We start from the raw sequence: 18,151 nt of genomic DNA on the forward strand, positions 1-18,151 counted from the left end.
TACTCTCCTCCCCTCTACCCCTCTCTACTCTCCTCCCTTTCTAAACTTCCAAACAGGCCATAAGTAAGAAGTTTCATTCAAATAAAAAAAATTGATTTTTTTTTTACCTCCTTTCATTCCATGGAAAAAAATAAAAGAAAAAATCAATACCAGTTGCATCTCACTATCTTTGTTGTTTTTCACTCTCAAATATGATACTTTTGGTGGTTATTGTAGTACAAAATTACTGCAGAGATTCTTATATTTTTTTCATAGCCATAATTTTATGGCCTGTTTGGAAGTTTAGAGAGGAAGGAGAGTAGTGGGGAGGAGAGTAGAGGGGAATAGTTATCCTTCATCTTGTTTGGATGTTTTTAAAATTAGTAAGGGGGAAGGGAGTAATTAGTCATTTCTCTTATTTGGATGTTTTAAAAATTAGGATGAAGAGGAGAAGAAATGATTTAAATAGACAAATTTATTCCTATTTGAAAATGGACTTGCAACATTGGTCTATGATTAATTTGTTAAATTAAATAATTATTTAATCTCACATAAAAAAAATAATTATTTAATCAACATTCTCATTCCATCAAATACCACTAATAAAAGTATAAAACTACTATTAACTATTATAAAATAATTTTTATTACCTCAAAAAAAAAATTATAATAAAAATAAAAATCCAATGTATGAATCAATTTTTTCATTTTCATGGCTTCCGAATTGGACTGGAAATGATCGGGGACAGTAGTGTTAGGTTCGAGAGGCTCGAAATTGAGAGAGGGTTTGGAGAAAGAGACGGAGTTGGAGAAGTGGCAGGCAGGGAGGATTTGTGCGACAGAGATTGGGTTGTGGTGGTGGTGGTCGGAGGTACGGTGGAGGATTTGAAAGGGGAGAGTAGAGAAGGGAGAAGAGCGGGTGAAGTTGGAGGTGAAGGTGAAAGCAAAGGTTTGGGTTTGGGATTGGTGGTTTTTTGGGTTTAAGGCTAGGTTTGGATTTTTTGGAGGAGATAAGAGAATGACATGGCGACAGAAGAGGCAGTGGATGTGGAGGAGGATGATAGGGGTCTGGTGGAGGAGTGGCGGAGATGTGAGAGCCATCGAAGTCTGAATCAGGCTCCATTTTTTTTTTTACTGTTTATGATAGAGATAGGATTCGTCAAGAGAGAGAGAGAGAGAGAGAGAGACCAAGAGTGATGTGAGTGAGTGACTCCGCCAACCACGCTACCGCCATCCAAGCCGCCGCCACCACAGCCAGCATCCGCCCATGCGAGACTGACCTCACTACCATTGACTCACACCCATTGAGCAGCTGATCAACCTAGTGAGGCAGAGATTGACCTAGAGTTCATGCACCTCCAGTCGCCGCTGCCACCGCCCTGCTTGATTTACCCACCTCCGACGCTGGCTGCTGCAGCCTCTAACCTCCAGTCGTCGCCGCCGCCACCTTGCTTGATCTACCTACTAACTATTTTGTCATTTTCATGGTCTTTCAATGGTTTTTAGCGAAAATGACATGGTTGTTTAGCTATAATGTCTGTGAAATAGTGAGTTTCAATTTTTTTTTCGTTTATCTTAAATTTTCTCAAGAAACAAACAAAGATTATTTATATAATCGATTTGTAATTTTGTTAATTTAGAAAGGGTAAATTGAGAAATTCATTTGGTCAATAATTTAACTACTCTACTCTCCCTCCAAATCTCCCCAATTTGGGGGAATTAAAAATGAGGAGTTAGAAGTAGTTGAAACCCCTCCCCCTCCTTCTTTAAAAAATTTCCAAACAAGGTAATTAAATTACTCTCCCTCCCTTTACTCTCCTCCCCCTCCTTTTTTTAACTTCCAAACAAGCCATTAGAGTTCCTAGTCAACATCAACAAGATTAAGGAAATCGTAGTGGTCACAGACACTCAAAGAGTCGAAAATATCAATCAAAACATCAAATATAAATGTTTTAAAAGCACTTTTATTTAACTATGAACCGAATATTGATTACACGTTACAATCCAAGCACTCGTTCATCGCATTATGTAGAGAGCCATGCACTTAACCTAGCTATTCAAGTCACCATCCAGATTACAATTCTAAGTTGTAACATCATATATTCATAGCTGACAAATTGACCCATTTTCCATAGTTTGACATTTCAATTCAGTGGAGCGGGAAAGAGGTTCGACCAGTAAAGACACGATATTTTTCCGAGTGTCTCGGTCTTGAACCCCAAACCCATCTCCATATTGGTAAAGGCTATGTGCCACACGAGCATTATTTGTTGCAATATTGACAAATGATTGCAGCATTGGCAATTGGTTGAAGCATTGCCCATTTATTTTCTTCCAACTCTTGTTTATCATGTCTTCGATGTGCTTCCGTGCAATTTCTTCTGAAACATCAGCTTCTCTCATATAACATAGGATTGATGAGTGAACATCACCTCTTGCTCTCTCAGCCTGTTTCAAGTTACTATACCAATTAGTTTGTTCTAATATGGACATAATAATTAATTAATGTTCTATATAACCAATAAAGAATGAGTAATGGTATCATCACAAACTATTTTATAATATTTTTACAAATTATTAATGTGGCAAATTCTTATTAAGTTCTAATCTGGACCTACCATTAACATCACATTTTTATCTACCAATAATTATTTGAAAAATGCTAAAACTATATCAACAGTTTATAAAAATATTGTAAAATAGTTTGTGTCTATAACATTACTCTTTCCTCTTATGAGTAATGTTATAGATATAAATTATTTTATAATATTTTTACAAATTATTGATGTGACAAATTCTTATTAATTCTAATCAGGACCTGTCAATGACATCACATTTTTATTTACTAATAATTATTTGGAAAATGCTAAAACTACATCAATAGTTTGTAAAATTGTTGTATAAGGAAAGAGTAATTACCACTGAAGTCCCCAAATCATTGCAAAGTCGAATTATCATAGATATATTATACACAATTTCTTGGTTTTTCTCCAGAAAATCTTCCATCCCGTTTGTTACCTCATGTCCCATAGAAAAGAATTCATGGACCAAAAGTAATGGGGCAGTCGATGAAATCCATCCATTACTTAGATATTCTTGCAGGGATGGACTGTAGCCCATGTTGTACCACTTTGCTTCCACAAATAATGCATTACAAAAATCTGTCCACTATTAAAAAAGAAAAAAGAAAAAGATATTCACTATAATTTCAATAACGATGATCTTTACCTATTGTGTATATATGTATTCCAATTAAACATGATGAAAAATGAACAAATGAGTAAATTCCAAATATTATGGAAATTGAGCAGATGAGTACCCCTTTTTTAAGATGAGGTAAAACTTGGTTCCAAGCACCCTTCTCCTTTTGAATTTCATTAGCGATTTCATTAGTAGTATTGTAGAGAGCTAGGAAGCAAGTCTTCATGCACTCTGGAAGCTGTTGAGTTTCACTAACATCCCACCTGAATTAAATATTTTGGTAAGCATAATTATTAATGTTGTAAAACAATTATTTGCCTATTTTATAGATTTAGGCACTTTTTGTTTTGGCATAAAATATCTTTCGAAAATTTATTTTTTCTTTTTTATTTTCTGGTTTTCAAGCTTTTAGAATGGTCGAAAATTTTGATAAAATTGAAATCATTTTCCCTTGAGCAGAAAAAATATTTTCTTCAATTGAAAATATATTACTCGTTTTAGGGGATATGAGTAAAACATTTTGACTTATTTCAATCTTAAAAGAATAGAAAACTAAAAAATGATACAAATAACCAAATTATTCAAAATGAAAAATATACCTTTAAACCTCCAAAACACCATTGAAACCTTCAAAATATCAAAATAACAACTAACCACAAAAATGCCTCTAAAACATCTAAAATGACAAAAGTATCGTAAAATTTTCAAAAATGACAAAAATACCCCTAATATCTCCAAAATAACCAAAATGTGCTCAAAACTACTAAAATACCTCTAAATCCTTTAAAATAACCAAATTATTCGTTAAACCTTCAAAATGACTGAAACAAGTGCTTCCTGATATTATTTCCCCCACCCAGAGTGCTTTTGTGCCAGGTAGACTTATTACAGATAATGTTATTGTGGCATATGAGGCTTTGCATTCTATGCATGTTAGGAAGAAAGGCAAGATAGGTTCATTGGCATTGAAGCTAGATGTCAACAAAGCCTATGATCGAGTCGAATGGTTGTTTTTACAGGGAGTAATGCAGAAGTTGGGTTTTCCAGGAAAGTGGATTGAGAGAGTGATGACTTGTGTTACTACCACATCATTCTCTATTCTACTCAATGGAAAACCTTATGGAATGTGCTTCCATCTAGGGGAATCCGACAAGGAGACCCTCTTTCTCCATACTTGTTTCTATTGTGTGCAGAGGGTTTCACATCTTTATTGGCAAAAGCAGAAAATGATGGTAAAATCCATGGAGCTTCTATTTGCAGAGGGGCACCATGGAGCTTCTATTTGCAGAGGGGCACCATAAGTTTCTAACTTGTTGTTTGCAGATGATTCCCTTTTATTCTACAGGGCAACACAAAATGAAGTGGAAGTAATTTCTGAGGTGCTTCAAACTTATGCTAATGCTTCGGGTAAATGCATCAACTTGGAGAAGTCCTCAGTCTTTTTCAGCAGTAACACTTCAGCTAGCCAGAAGCATGATATTCTGAGGGTTTTGGGAGTATAGGAGGTATACCGTTTTGACTCATATTTGGGGCTGCCTACCTTAGTAGGGAGATCTAAATATCATGCATTCTTATATTTGAAGGATAGAATTTGGAAGAAGTTGCAGGGTTGGAAAGGGAAGCTGTTGTCTAGGGCTGGTAAGGAGATACTTATAAAAGTTGTTGCTCAGTCGATTTCTACATATACCATGAGTGTGTTTCAACTTCCTTTAAAACTGTGTGATGAACTTGATGCAATGTGTGCTAAATTTTGGTGGGGGCAAGTGGAGGATGAACGGAAAATTCATTGGCAAAGATGGGAGAAGTTAACAAGATCAAAGAAGGATGGAGGAATGGGTTTTAGGGATTTAAGGGCATTTAATTTAGCTATGTTAGCTAAACAAGGGTGGAGGTTGCTGCATGATAATAGTTCTTTAGTATATCAATGCCTTGAAGCTAGATATTTCCCTAGAACTCAATTATTAGAGGCTAAGGAATCCCCAAATTGTTCTTTTGTGTGGAGGAGTATTGTAGCTGCTTTGCCTATTCTGAAGCAGGGGTGCTGTTGGAGAGTTGGGAATGGTCTTTCTATTCGGGTTTCAGGGGATAAATGGATACCGAATTATCCAACAAATGCGCCTTTGTTTCCACTTAGGGAGGAGGTTCGAGAGGTGGCTGTGGCTGAATTAATTGATCAAGAGTTGCATGCTTGGAGGTCTGAATTTATTTTGGACATGTTTGAGCAGGCGGATGCGGAAGCCATTTGTAGAATCCAACTAAGCCGACTAGATGTGGAAGATACTTTAATCTGGATGCACCATAAAAATGGGTTTTTTACTGTCAAGTTTGCATATAATGTGGCGAGGGAAGTATTGCATGGTGGAAATTTAGTTGAAAGTTCAAGGGGTTGCGTAGGGAAAGAAGCGTGGGCTGCATTATGAAAACTTTGGATTCCAAACAAGATTAAAGTGTTTGGCTGGAGAGCTTGCAATGATATATTGCCAACAAAACAAAATCTGTCAAAACGAAAAATAATTGAGGATGAGATGTATCCTATATGTATGAGATTTCCAAAGTCAGCAATCCATGCTTTGTGGGAGTGTGAAGTGGCCAAGGATGTGTGGGTTGGTAGCTTGAAAATTCTGCAGAAGGGGGTATCGGGTTTGGCTGACTTTACTCACCTAATAGAGTACTTGCTAGATCGGATTGAGCTACAAGACATGGAGGAGTTTCTGGTGCAAGCTTGGCAGATTTGGAATCAAAGAAACCGGGTTGTCTATGGAGGGAAATTCCATGACCCGGGATGGTTGATCACTCGAGCTAGGGAGCTGTTAGAGGACTTTCGGACTACCCAAGATCAGATGAGAACTGAATCAGCTAGGCAGCCAGCTCGGGATACTTGGCAACCTCCTCCACAGTCGGTCTTCAAGCTTAACTTTGATGCAGTAGTGTTTTCAAGCCTCAACAATTCTGGTTTTGGTGCTATTATACGCAATGAGAAAGGAGAGGTTATGGCAGCCATGGCAGCTAAGGGTCCGGAAGTGTTTTGCAGTACAGAAGTTGAACTCCTTGCTTGTAGGAAAGCGATTGAATTTGCAGTGGATGCAGGTTTCTCAGAATTAGTTATTGAGGGAGATAATAGTTTAGCTATGACAGCTATTTCATCACTGAAGATTGATCAATCCTTGCTAGGGAATGTGGTTGGGGATATTCAACATTTGATTTGTAATTTGCAGTGGGTAAGGATTGATTGTGTTAGAAGAGGGGGAAATCGGGTTGCTCATGTATTAGCCCAATTTGCTAGGGATATTACTGAGGATATGTATTGGATGGAAGATGTTCCTCCAATAGCTAGAGAAGTTTTGTACCAAGATGCTAATTTTGTTGAGTAAATGAATGATATGCTTCTGTTTCAACAAAAAAAAAAAATGCTTATTAGTGTAATTTTTAAAAATTTTATTTTGATTGTGCAGGTTGATCTAAGTTATTTTGTTAATATATTAAAGTGAGAAATCAAAGTTTTTATTTCATATTTATATTAAATATAAATATAAAATTTATGATTTTTCACATGAGACCAACTCCAACAAATATATTTTTTGAGCATTTTCAGGAAAATAACTAAACATCAGAAAATAAATAATTTTCCTTGAAATGTTTTTACATTGAAATAAACAGGGCTTTAAAGTATTTTTGGTCCTCAATTTTTTGTTTCGTTTTTGTACTTGTGTGCTTCATTGTTATCCTTGCCAACACCTAATTGACACAAATTACTCGCATGAATAACATAATGGCTATGTATCACTTATTTGAAAAAAAAAAAAAATTCTTTTGTTTATTTTACCACTCCCCACTCCACCCCCCCATACACACATGTTTGGTTGCAAAGAAACTTGGAGGGGGGAGGGATGAAGAAAAAGAAAAGAAAATTACTTTCATTTTCATTTAATTTTTTTTTTTTAGAGTAAACTTTTATCTAATATTACGTTTTTCTTTTTAATAATTAGAGCATCTCTAATAACTTCTCCAAATTTTTGTACTATTTGGAGAGTGAACAATTACATTTACCATTTGCTTACCTACTTTTTCAAATACAGTTTCCAACAGACTCTATATTCTTTCTCCATCTCACTTAAATATTATTTCTTCATTCTTTCTTTACTATTTCTTTAATCTTTTTTTATTTTTTTTTTTTTTTTAGTTTTTTTTCTTTATTCTTTTTTTTTTATATAATTTTTTTCCTCATATTTTATTTTATTTTTTGAGAAGTGTCATATTCGTAATATTTTCACAACAAATTTTAGGTAATAAGTTTTTACTAGTTTTAATTTGAACCCATTGTATAATTTTTTTTTTTTACTTGTAATTGACAATAATAACTTATCATTTAGAATTTTTTGTGAATATATTGTAAAAATATTGTGACATAATATTTCTCCCTTTTTTTAATAAATTTTTTCCTTTTTTTTCATCCATACTTTTCACTTTCTAGAATCATCTCTATCTTCTTTTTTCTTTTTCTTTTTTCCTTCTTATTTTTTCTACTCCACACACTACCCACTCTTCTCCTATTAATCTACATTTTGTTTGTTCTCCACACATGAACCCCATTCTTCTGGCTTCTCCTCCTCTTCTGTGCTTACCTTGTTGTTTTTATTTATTTTTTCTTTGGCTCACTTCACACACACACACACACACACAACTGACCATGATCTTTTGACTTCTCCTCTTGCATTTTTGTTTTTTATTTTCTTTCTTCTTCATCTCACTTCACTCACACACACACACAGAGCTGGCAGAGAGAGTTGGCCTTCGTCTATGTTGTTTTCTGATGAGAAGAGAGAGAGTCTTTTCTGATGAGAAGTGAAAGAGAGAGCGAGGAAGAAAGAGAAACGGAGGAAAGAGAAAAATAATAATTTTTTTATTCAACTAGGTGATTATTTTAACAAATAAAAATTTTTGAAAGTGCTTCTGTAAATGCTACAATATTTTCTACTTCAAGAGAGGTACTGTAGCAACTCCATTCCAAAATATAGAGATAGAGAATTTGTTGGAGTGAGTTTTTGGTGTTTTTGCTCACCAAAATTGGCTTTAAAGAGCCTCTCGAAGAAAAATTATTCAAACCCTGAACATTTCCATTAAAAATATTAGGGAAGTGTTAGTTAAGTTACACGATGCTTTGCCTAAAGTAGTTTATTTATTTTTTATTATAATTATGTGATCCATAAGCATTTTATTAGTAAGGACCAAAGTAAAACAAAAAAACTGCGTGAGGACCAAAATGAAACCAACCCAAAAGTTTAGGACTAAAAGTATATTTAACCCTATTTTATATTGAAAGTTTTCAGCAGTGATATTCTGCAATGCTGACCTATTTATGGCATTTGTGAAGTGCTTTAGTTCTTCCAATGTGCCATAAACATCATCAATTATCAGTATCAGAATAACGACTTTCGTAAGCCATTTTCTAAGACATGTGTACTTAGGCTCGAAAGCAAGGCCCACTGAGCACATAAAACTTTCGGTTAATCTGTCTCTTGCAAAACTCAAGTTCTTCGTGAGCCCCAGATTTCTCCACCACCTAAATGACACAAAGGTACAAGTAATTAAGTTGTTTCTCTTCATGCTAATTAGTGTTTTGTGCAATGTAAAGTGAGTTTGGTGTATAAGATATATATTCACAAATCACATTATTCTTTGGAACCTACCTGGATGATTCCCTTAGATCTTTTTGAAGTTTGGCTTGAACTATGTTGAAATGAGGTTTAGCTAATTCAAGTATGCTCGAGTTCATGTGAATGTCTTTCTCATATGAATTGATGTGCCATTTGACATCAAACCACTGTACTCTCCTTTGTGATGGAAGTTCCAAAACATGGACCACTTGCTTGGCAAGGTCACTATCTAAACTGGAAATTCTTTCTTTGAGAGTTGCAGTTAAGAAATCTCTAGCCACATCCAGAATGTTTTCACCTTCTAAACCCAAGTATGAGGCCTCCAAAAGCTCAAGCATTTCTTTGATATTTATGTGCGTGTTGTCTCTGAACAAACCAGTTTTTTCATCCATAAAGCCTCTAAACATATCTGAATTGCACAGAATGTATTGGAGTTAGATATTAGGACTTCAAACAACAACCAAGTTTTAGTTTCTAATTTTTTTGGGGTCAGTTATGGATTTTCAACAGATTAGTTAGGATCGGCTACATAAATGACATGATTTAAATTCGAAGATTATTTTACCTTGAGAAACTTCATAGCCATGCTGCCTAAAAAGCCTAAAGCATAGTGCAGTAGTGTAGAGATCCTCTTCTGAACTAGAAATTTTCATCTTAGTGGATGCAATGGTGTCTAGAGCCTCTTTGATTTCAATATCAAAGTGGCTTGCTAGGCCTAACTTGTTTATGCTGTCGATCAGCTCAAACGTTGCCACAGAGTCCACTGCATTCGCAAATATTATCCTTACATCTTCTTTAAGTTTCTGTATCCGTCTTTCATATTCTTGACCCTGAAAAAACACCATTGTCCCAAATCTTAATTGTGTTAGTGAAAATTACGTGCAGAGGGGCTACCTAAAGATGAGAATGGACAATAATGAAAGGATAGAGTTTAGGAAACAAAATTCCTACTACCTACACATTCATTTTTAGTCATTCCATTGATTTAGTAAGTCATAAAGTTTTTAAATATGACACGTGAATGATTTTATGAATTGTCATATAATAAGTAGGAAAAAATTCCTTTAAACTGGTTTGAAAAAATACTCTGTCCATAATAAAATAACTTGAATACTTGTGGTCTATTTACACGCACCTATATTCCCTATTGATGCATTATAATTTTAGAAGCAAATACAATAACGTGTTAAGAGTCATATTTTATACTATAGAAACTAAAGGCACGTTTGGTACATTGTAATGGTAATTACATAGGAATAGAAATAAGTATTAAAAGGAATGAAAGAAGTTGTAATGGAATAATTATTACTATTCATTTGTTTGGTGACAACAAAATAAAGATGTTGAAGTGAAAGCCCAGTTAAATTAAATTTCCTAAAATACCCTTCTTTTTTTAATTTATATTTAGAATTTTTGTGGTTCTACCTTTAACATTTTATGAAGTACAAATTAATTAATTTTACAATTAATACGTGTGTTGTTTGTTCAAAATTAATATCTACATAAATGTTAAAAACAAAAATGATTGAGAGGAAAAAGCTCATGATTCAAAAAAGAAATGGCAAATATCCCCATAAAAAATGGAAAAGATCAATTAATATAATTTTTTTAATAATATTAATATTAAAAAGAAATGGCAAATATCCTCAACTCTCATGGATTGTGTAAGGACACAATTCTCTGGCGGCCCAAGAAGGATGTTGGGCTCGCGCATGAAAGATCCCTCACAATATGATTTGTAGAGAGTGGGCTTGAAAAGCTAGCCGTTGGTCACGGGGCGATGTTCCGGGCTCGATTTTAGAGGGGTTCCAGTAAAAGAAAAGAGTTGGGTTTGACCATTTAAGCCGTGAAACGTGGCGTCCACTGTGATTGGGCTCCTCAGACTTGGTCCGAGGACCATTAAGGTCTTCCCAGGTTACCCGCCGACGGGTCCTTTTATGGTCTGCACATGTTATTAGGGTGTTTCCCCTTATGGAGTCTTTCTTTTTTGGAGATTGCCCTCCCCTTTCAGATTCATTTGCTCCTTCTTTTATACTAGCCTGCATTCGCTGTCCTTCGTCCACGTGTAGGGTCAATCTTTACAAAACTGACATTCGTCCCATCAGTCCAATCCCGGAATTGTTGGGGATGGTTGATAAAGCTGGAGAGTACGGCTCTGTCAGGGGCAGCGCATTGAATGGCAATGAGAGCAGCTGTCCCGGATATTCCTTGATTCTCTTTTAAGTTTGGCCCTATACCAGTTTTACCCTTCTTCTTCTGGTGGGGTTTTGGATCTGTCGAGGACTGAGTTGTCCTCGGCTACATCACAAAACTGTTAGATGCTCTGTATTGTAGAGCTTGGGCCATAGTTTTCCTTGGCTCGGGCCTTCGGACTCTCTAAGGGCGAATGGGCCTGGCCCATAAATTATTTAGGCCCCACAATAGCCCCTCAAAACCCTGCTATCCGACTTCTGGGTTGGAAATGAGGGTTTTGGTAAACCCGGGCCTTTAGTATGGCTTATTTAGTTCAGCCCCGCATTAATGTGGGCGGTTTTCCACCTGTCTAGGAAGTTAACCGGTCTTCAAGGAACTCCCTTTAGTCTGCTCGTGATCTACTCCTGCCGCTTGGCTGTCCCAGATGCGCCCTTAATGACTCCCCTTTACGAGGCTCATTTATGTCCGGCGACTCATCTGATAAGGTGGGGAAGTGGAACGGACACCTCTTTTTTCTTTAGATTTTTTTGGAAATTTGAATGCATTTAATACCCCCCCCCCCCCCCGTTTTGCTCTTCTTATAAGAAGGCAAGCAGGAGGCCCCTTTTTGTACATTGTAATAATTTTTCATATTAATAAAAAATTGTTGTCATTTCATTTCGCATATTCTGTCTCTTTGTTTTTATAAATTTGCAAGTGCTGCTCGGCTCAATAATATCGCATCTAAATCAATGACGACTAAGACCAAAATACTTAATAATAAAAAGATGTGGCCATAACTTTAATAGAAGTGTTTGGCACAATAAGGCAAACCAGTAAAAAGTAATACTTACCCCCTGCTAGCCGAGGAGAGAAACGAAGGCTTGATGCCGTGTGAGGAATAACCATTTGAAGACATACCACCCACTAAATGAACGGCCCTCTTAGGCCATTGAATACTGGGGCGTTCCACCACCTTCCTTACAATTTGTTGTCCTTAACCTTTTATGGTGTTTAAGCCGTGGGTCATGTGATCTGACATTTTTATCAAGTAACCCACCTTATGAAATCCAAACCTTTTCTTATCCGAGTAGTTGATTTCCCCATTGGCTTGGATCCGAGGACCATGCAAGGCCTTGGCTCTGTCCAGAACTTGTAATAATAAATATTTTTGTACTTGGTTTCCCCATAGGCTTGAGTCCGAGGACCATACAAGGCCTTGGTTCTGTCCAGAACTCGTAATAATAAATATTTTTGTACTTGGTTTCCCCATAGGCTTGAGTCCGAGGACCATACAAGGCCTTGGTTCTGTCCAGAACTTTTTTTTTATTTTTTTTTTTATGCACTTGGTCTTTCCTCAGGTGTCTCACAAGCTGTCGAGCAGGAAGTTGTCCTCGGCAACGGTTATTCCTTGGTGTGGGCCACAGTCCGTGGGCTTCCATGCAGAACGGGCCTGGGCCGCGAATTTACCAGGCCCACAAATTAAGAGGCATTTCCATAGTCTTTGGTCACGCGGTACTTTTTGGCGTCCCAGTGTTCGAGGTGCGCCTTCTCGAGGATCTTCCAATCCTACGGCTGAGGATGAAGTTGGAAATTGAGCCAAGTCTGCTTCATCCGTAGCATTCCTTGGAAACTTGCACGAATTAAATGCCACCGGTTCATTTCTGGGTATAAATAGGATAGGGGATCACTTTACTTGCACATGAACTCTCCTGTTCTCTTCGGAACCATATTTCTTCCATATCCGCGATCTCTCTTTCTAGTGCCACTACCTTAAAGCAAGATGTTTGAGGCGTGGATGGGGGTGGAAGGTCTCCGCGCGCTTCAGAGGCACCGACTCCTCCAGGTGATACGGTATGGACAAGGATGGCACAGATTCGAGCCAGTCCTCCGTTTTGACAGAAGGAAGATGGGGTTCCTTCCTCTTTTAGTCAAAATCCGAAGCAGGTTCTGGTCATGCCAGATTTTTGGTATGTCCGAAGAAGGAATTTCCGCCATCAGCGCCGTCTGCCTTGTAGCAGGCAAATTTTTGCGGGGGCTTCCCAACTTCCGGCTCCCTGCACCTTTTCTATAGATGGTGTTAGCCTGAGGTCAGGTTCTTTGGCTGCCTGAATTATGGGCATGTAGAAGCGTCGAGGAATAGTTTCCTTAGACGGCATCTTGGAACAGTAGCCAATCTCTCCTCCGAGCTATCTCCTCGGCTTTATCTTCACTCTTTTGTATTTTTCTTTTGCTTACGCAGTTAACTCTAATGTAAGCTTGTTTCAGCTTTTTATTGTACACTGTGCTGTTCTTTTGTCTTAATAAAAGATGTGTTTATTTCTTTATACATACTTTTTTGCAACAACTACTTTGGGCCTGAATATTAAGTCTAAGCTTGCCTTCAACAATATTCTGGGCAGAAGAATACTTTAACACAAATCCCTATTAGATTAAACTCGCAAATATTATCAAGTATAACGATGGTAATCCTCAATAGATTAAATTAATGGAACTAACCAGGATAACTGTTGAGTGCTGCGCGATGCACGCTAGACCAATTCCCGAGAACGATAAACTCTAAACAATTCGTCCGAGATGATAGTCGAGTAGCGAAGGACTTTGTGCTTTCGGGTAATATGCTGTACCGTATCGCATTATTCCCTTTGGCACAGGGGATCCGAGGGTAGACCGGGGAACCCGTGCAATTAAGGGATTGACCCAACTGTTAACGAGGAGTTCTCTTCGGATGGATCTTGAGGTTTGTGTGCCATAGTAGTTCTTTTTATGTACTTGGTTTCCCCATAGGCTTGAGTCCGAGGACCATGCAAGGCCTTGGTTCTGTCCAAAACTTATGATCTTTTTATGTACTTGGTTTCCCCATAGGCTTGAGTCCGAGGACCATGCAAGGCCTTGGTTCTGTCCAAAACTTATGATCTTTTTATGTACTTGGTTTCCCCATAGGCTTGAGTCCGTGGACCATGCAAGGCTTTTGGTTCTGTCCAAAACTTATGATCTTTTTATGTACTTGGTTTCCCCATAGGCTTGAGTCCGGGACCATGCAAGGCCTTTGTTCTGTCCAAAACTTATAATCTTTTTATGTACTTGTTCCCCATAGGCTTGAGTCCGTGGACCATGCAAGGCCTTGGTTCTGTCCAAAACTTATGATCTTTTTATGTACTTGGTTTCCCCATAGGCTTGAGTCCGAGAACCATGCAAGGCCTTGGTTCTGTCCAAAACTTGTTATATTTTTTTTTTCTTTTTTGTACTTGGTTTCCCCATAGGCTTGAGTCTGAGGACCATGCAAGGCCTTGGTTCTGTCCAAAACTTGTAAAATTTCTTTTATGTACTTGGTTTCCCCATAGGCTTGAGTCCGAGGACCATGCAAGGCCTTGGTTCTGTCCAAAACTTGTGGATTTTCTTTTATGTACTTGGTTTCCCCATAGGCTTGAGTCCGAGGACCATGCAAGGCCTTGGTTCTGTCCAAAACTTGTAATTTTCTTTTATGTACTTGGTTTCCCCATAGGCTTGAGTCCGAGGACCATGCAAGGCCTTGGTTCTGTCCAAAACTTGTAATTTTCTTTTATGTACTTGGTTTCCCCATAGGCTTGAGTCCGAGGACCATGCAAGGCCTTGGTTCTGTCCAAAACTTGTGGATTTTCTTTTATGTACTTGGTTTCCCCATAGGCTTGAGTCCGAGGACCATGCAAGGCCTTGGTTCTGTCCAAAACTTGTGGATTTTCTTTTATGTACTTGGTTTCCCCATAGGCTTGAGTCCGAGGACCATGCAAGGCCTTGGTTCTGTCCAAAACTTGTAAAATTTCTTTTATGTACTTGGTTTCCCCATAGGCTTGAGTCCGAGGACCATTGGTTCTGTCCAAAACTTGGCTTTTATGTACTTTTCCCCATAGGTTCTGCAAGGCCTTGGTTCTGTCCAAAACTTGTGGATTTTCTTTTATGTACTTGGTTTCCCCATAGGCTTGAGTCCGAGGACCATGCAAGGCCTTGGTTCTGTCCAAAACTTGTAAAATTTCTTTTATGTACTTGGTTTCCCCATAGGCTTGAGTCCGAGGACCATGCAAGGCCTTGGTTCTGTCCAAAACTTGTTTTTCTTTTATGTACTTGGTTTCCCCATAGGCTTGAGTCCGAGGACCATGCAAGGCCTTGGTTCTGTCCAAAACTTGTGGATTTTCTTTTATGTACTTGGTTTCCCCATAGGCTTGAGTCCGAGGACCATGCAAGGCCTTGGTTCTGTCCAAAACTTGTAAAATTTCTTTTATGTACTTGGTTTCCCCATAGGCTTGAGTTCGAGGACCATGCAAGGCCTTGGTTCTGTCCAAAACTTGTGAAATTTCTTTTATTCGGTTTACTCTTCGACCATAAGCCCCTATACCAGGGCGGGGAAAGTTGGCTTGAGGCCGGAAGCCCCTAGAGATGCCCGCGCCCTTGGCACTGTAAGGCGTAGCCCCTAGCAGAAGCTTATGCCGGAGCAACAACTGTATGTCGCCGGAGTCGGAGGAGGCCCCAGGAATTTCTGCTTGCTAGAGAGCTGACTCCACCGCCACCTGCACCAACGCGCAAGCTTTCCCACAGACGGCGCCAATTGTAAGGACACAATTCTCTGGCGGCCCAAGAAGGATGTTGGGCTCGCGCATGAAAGATCCCTCACAATATGATTTGTAGAGAGTGGGCTTGAAAAGCTAGCCGTTGGTCACGGGGCGATGTTCCGGGCTCGATTTTAGAGGGGTTCTAGTAAAAGAAAAGAGTTGGGTTTGACCATTTAAGCCGTGAAGCGTGGCGTCCACTGTGATTGGGCTCCTCGGACTTGGTCCGAGGACCATTAAGGTCTTCCCAGGTTACCCGACGGCGGGTCCTTTTATGGTCTGCACATGTTATTAGGGTGTTTCCCCCTATGGAGTCTTTCTTTTTTGGAGATTGCCCTCCCCTTTCAGATTCATTTGCTCCTTCTTTTATACTAGCCTGCATTCGCTGTCCTTCGTCCACGTGTAGGGTCAATCTTTACAAAACTGACATTCGTCCCATCAGTCCAATCCCGGAATTGTTGGGGATGGTTGATAAAGCTGGAGAGTACGGCTCTGTCAGGGGCAGCGCATTGAATGGCAATGAGAGCAGCTGTCCCGGATATTCCTTGATTCTCTTTTAAGTTTGGCCCTATACCAGTTTTACCCTTCTTCTTCTGGTGGGGTTTTGGATCTGCCGAGGACTGAGTTGTCCTCGGCTACATCACAAAACTGTTAGATGCTCTGTATTGTAGAACTTGGGCCATAGTTCTCCTTGGCTCGGGCCTTCGGACTCTCTAAGGGCGAATGGGCCTAGCCCATAAATTATTTGGGCCCCACAGATTGTAATATTGTTTTCTAATTTGGACCTTCATTTGTACTTCGTTGTTTTCATTCTGTAATAAAATACCCAGTTTTGTCGAATTATCTTTCTCAAAAAAAAAAAAAAAAGAAGTTTTGTCGAATTTTAAATAAATAAATAAAAAACCTACAGTCAATTGCCCAACTGCAATCCTTCAATTCCATAATCATCTATTAATATCCCAAGGACTAGCAAGATATCAATACTCGTTGAGAGTGTTTGCTAGAGAAATATAGCAACAAAAAAGGAACCTACCTAATTGTTGTTTGTGGGTCTAAATCTAACATGGCGTAGAGAGGGAGAAAGAGAAAATTGAGGGGGGAGCCAATGAGATTTTAGGAATTTTAAATTTGTAGGGTTAAGGAATAGAGATTACATAGCTTTTTAAAAGAATAACTATTCCTTATTTTAAAGAATAGTCATTCCTTTATGAATAGCTATTCCCTACAACAAAATACAACCAAACAACTAAATACCTATTCCCCATGAATAGCTATTCCATTACAGGATTTATTATAGTGTACCAAACGTGTCTTAATTGCTTAAGAAGTTATTATAATTTCTCTACGGTAGAGTATGAAATAGAACAGAAGAAGAAGCCATAATTATTTTTTGAAATGGAAGATGAGAGAATCTGTTGACACAACATCAAAGTTGTGAAAAAAAAAGTAGTTAAGTAAAAGGATAAACGTTCATTAAATGTTGAACATATAAAAGTTGTAAAAGTTGGGGCACAAAAATTCTAGTCACAATAATATTCTCATGGAAGATATTAGAAAGGATTCTTACATCGTATATGCTAGAAAGAGACTGTAGGTAATCATATATAGTTCCATATGTTTGGCTTATAATTGGCAAATCGTCGTTCATGTAGGACATCATTGGCTTGAGGATTCATCTCGGATGATGAAGTTTGCAGCACAGATTGCAATTGTTTCTTACAATCCATAGTGATGGAATCACCTAAAAGGAAAAGCTGAAGGAAAAATTAAGAAAGTTTGAGTTGAGGAATGCAGTGTTGATGGATTTTTGAAACCTACTTTGGACTGCTTTATATAGGCAACGAGGCATACAAAATGACAAAAATAAGAAAAGGTCATAACTAATAACTACGTAAGACCTTATATCTTAGAAGGGAATAGCGGAGCCACATATTGTTGAGTGGGTGTTACACCCACTCAAATTTTTTTGTGTTTTGTATTTCACATCTTGGATTTATAATCAAGGATTAGCCATATTATCTTTACATAACATGTTTATGTACCTTGTTTAGCTTGGATGAGCTTCTTTTATTGCACTTCACTAGTTTGAGCTTTGTAGTACATGTTGTGTGGGAGATGTTTATAGTTTTTGATCACTTTGTCTTGATCTTGAAGTCACATGTCTTTGACTGTCGGGCTTGAGCCTTTTGAGAAAGGCATAAATAACCATCTCACCACTATTTACTAGCCAATCATGAACACCTTAGTGCATATCATAAGATTTTATGCTCGAGACAGTGTAGCACATGCACAAAAAAAAAAGGTGTAGCCTCGGTTTAAATGTTAAAATTGGTGTGTACATTATTGGACTTAATGTTAAATCAAACAAATAAAATTAGTGTGTACATTATCCTGGCTATTTTAATAAGTTTCTGATCAAATAAAAATTGGTGTATACAATATAAGGCAAATCAAGAAACTTACATGATTGCAAGCTTATTTTCTATGAGATGTGGGAGTTATATGATGTAACTCTTTAGGTGATAGTCTCTTTCAAAATGAATTTTGTAGAAATTGTGATTGA

At 37.9% G+C, this 18,151-nt stretch overlaps 1 pseudogene; it reads right to left on the minus strand.

Annotated features, from left to right (window-relative positions):
- Nucleotides 1-2,081: 2,081 nt before the first annotated feature.
- On the minus strand, nt 2,082-17,376 carry LOC115974001 (annotated as a pseudogene).
- Nucleotides 17,377-18,151: the final 775 nt, after the last annotated feature.

This window comes from Quercus lobata, chromosome 2 (genome assembly GCF_001633185.2).
Source record: "Quercus lobata isolate SW786 chromosome 2, ValleyOak3.0 Primary Assembly, whole genome shotgun sequence".
In the NCBI taxonomy this organism is placed as follows: domain Eukaryota; kingdom Viridiplantae; phylum Streptophyta; class Magnoliopsida; order Fagales; family Fagaceae; genus Quercus; species Quercus lobata.